Consider the following 2985-nt stretch of genomic DNA (forward strand, 5'->3'; position numbering starts at 1 on the left):
TAAAAACATGGAGCTAGATCAGGTCATCAATTGTAAGTTAAAAGGTCTGATCCTTACTTAAGAACTGTGTACCAAGATGGTGGTGTATGCTGGTGTGAACCTTCATTTGAAAAAAGCAACTTGGTGATCTTGATTTTGGCTTTACTTTTCTTTGTTACCTAAAAACTGAATATTTTCTGTAGCCTTATACAGTGCTGTTACCCATTCATCCATATCTTTATCCTTGGAGAGTCTAAGCAGGAGATACATGTCTCTAATGTCCTATGTAAAATCCTTATTGAGTTTAGTCCTATTTACACTTTTTTTTTTCTAAAATTACTTGGTTCTTCAAGTATTGTAGAAAATGGACTCTTCTTTGAACTTGCACTTAACTCTCCTAAGCTGTTTGTATTTGTTTCTGTTTTTGTCTTGTTTAACTGTCTCTAGCATATGGGCTTTGCAAATGCTAGATGTGGCAATGTAGCCTAAGTTTTGTTTCTCTGAGAAGTTGTTTATTGTGTTTAGCTCCTACATTTCAGAATTCAGTGTCTGACATATTATGGTAATTTAAATGACAGGTTGTCTAGGAAAAAGGATGGTTTTTGTTTAAAAGAAAAAAAATGAAACAAGATCTGGTATTTTCATTTCCCCATCTGTAAAATGGAGGCAATACTAATCTGCATCAAAGTAGCATTTTTAAAGCATATGTTGGTAAAATGTTAACAGTTCTTCAGATGGAAGAGGCCGTACAACTACTAAGTTATTTATACATTGCCATAAGCATTCAGTGTTACATGACAGATATATAATACAATATCTCTTCCATGCAGTTTACAATCTCAGCTGTAATACATACAGCATGATGCACCAAGAGATTAAATTAGACAAGGGCAGTATTAATGGCAGAAAGATTTACAGTCAAATATTATTATTCTTGCTAATTAATACTTGACACTTTTCCTACATGGCATTACCCGTTGATTACCCCAGGCTGTATCTCTTCCACAAATGGTTTCCTTTTACATTCTGAAAGACATAATCCAATGTGATAAACGCACATTATCTTTCTAAAACGAACACAACAAAAATTGACCTTATGTTATTCAAAGTATGGGGCAGGTTAAAGATTTCCAGTAACAAATTAAGAATCCAGGGTTCAAATAAGCACAGGTGATAGGATAATGTACTGTATTCCCAATAGTCAATTATAAAATAATTTTAAAGAATCTATTATAGAACCACATTTTCCTTTCATTCATAAAATTTATGTTAACAAGTGGAACAGTATTGCTGCCCGTGACCATGATAAAGGACCAGAATTAATTTAGACACGATTGGACAGGTTGTGCCCCTGTGAGCTAAAGATCAAGACTACCTGTAGTTTCAAGTGACCCAAATTCTAGAGGGATACATTTCCATACAAACTGGGTGTAAAAAGCTGAATTACTGGGATACCAAAGAAAGCCAGATAAAGTTCCCATTCAGAAATGCTGGGAAGCAGCAAAATAAATTCAGGACCTATTTTAGGAGAAGACAAATACCCTATGGGTGTTCCCAGGACCAGCCATAAATTGGTTTCTAGAAAAGCTTGAGGTCAAATCTATGTTCTCTGTACCTTTGCGTTCACTACTGGAAACCTGAAGGACCTAGTGAATCTGTTTGAAGTCCAAACTTGTGGTCATATAGTTGAACCCAGTGGCCCCAGACACTTTGGCTGGACTCTGCTTCCAGCCTCATGGTTATGAACAGACATGTGCAGAATTGCCCAAGACAGAAGAATCCCATCTCTCATCATCTAGAACACTAAAGGAACTCTCCAACTACTTCATTCAGCAGAACAATTCAACGAAGGCCTTGTCCAGTCCCGGTTAGCTTTTCTTTGGACCCCATAATTGATGTGGAAAGTTGTTTGTGAAATGTAAGGCTTGTTTATTGTTATCTGTACAGTCTATACATTAAAGCTGCTCATTTTAAATCCATAAATATATATATTTTAAATTAAATCCTTTAAAGATAAGCTGCTGCTATACACTCATCAGTTTACAGAGAAAGCAAGCATTTAAAGAGGACCTTGCATTCTCTGTGTAGACCAGAAGGTGGCACTCACCCTCCACAGCAAGGCTTTAAATCGGTAAAAAATGGAAAGAGCAGCACTAGTGGAATGCGAGTCAGAAAAGGATTGTTTGAATTTGGTGAGATTCCTTATAACATTTTGTCAAAATATTTTCATTAATTCTTTAGATTAGTCACGATAAACATTTTTCCAGGATATTAGAATCCAGCTCATTCATCCAGGAGATGGTCAGCAAAAACTAAGTGCGTTTTCTCTGTTCCTAACCTGAGGAAAGGCTTCAAGAACTTTTTATCGCGCCATTATCTTCTGGAGAGAGAATCATCTCAAATACTTTGCTAACCCTGTTATTTATCAGTGAGGACTTTATTTTTACTTGTGTGGCTGCATTTTGCAACTTCCAAGCCTGATGTACACTTACAAGGTTTTCTGGAATATCAGCTTGGTAGCTAGCATGTTAACTAATACGTTATTGAACAGCGTTTGTCCTGTTCTGTGTTCAGCACAAAGCCAGTTAACATTAGTAGCAGTTGTATTCAGCTACTGTATAGGTTTGTAGTGCACCAAGGCTCCAGATAGTGGTGGAAAGTAATTGATCTATGATTCCCTGTTTCTGCACAAATTTGTAGTGTATTCTAGATGTATGCTGCCTGTGCTATATAATAAGAGAAGGCCCTGTTCTTCAAGGAGAACACAAGCATCAATGGTGACATTTCAGGAATGAGACTTGGACTTTGTTGTTGATATTTGAACAATAAAAACTCCAGAAGAAAAGCCAATACGCATGAATCTCTAGTAGAACACCTAGAACAATGTACTTAAGAATGTACCCCAAGCACCGATCATAGGAATGCACGGTAGAGATGCCAAATTAGTTATCAGTTAGTTAATCCTTAAATAAGGAAATATGTTAATTTGCATTTTAAAGGCATTCC

At 36.3% G+C, this 2985-nt stretch overlaps 1 protein-coding gene across 1 annotated transcript in view; it reads right to left on the reverse strand.

Annotated features, from left to right (window-relative positions):
• Positions 1 to 858: 858 nt before the first annotated feature.
• The window catches only part of ID2 (inhibitor of DNA binding 2), a 7847-nt gene continuing 5720 nt past the window's right edge, over positions 859 to 2985 (reverse strand). Inside the window, exon 3 of the mRNA XM_025197608.1 lies at positions 859 to 1005. The gene's annotated coding sequence lies outside the window, so the exon portion shown is untranslated. The remainder of the gene's footprint in view (positions 1006 to 2985) is intronic.

This window comes from Alligator sinensis, unplaced genomic scaffold, assembly GCF_000455745.1.
Source record: "Alligator sinensis unplaced genomic scaffold, ASM45574v1 scaffold866_2, whole genome shotgun sequence".
Classification (NCBI taxonomy): domain Eukaryota; kingdom Metazoa; phylum Chordata; order Crocodylia; family Alligatoridae; genus Alligator; species Alligator sinensis.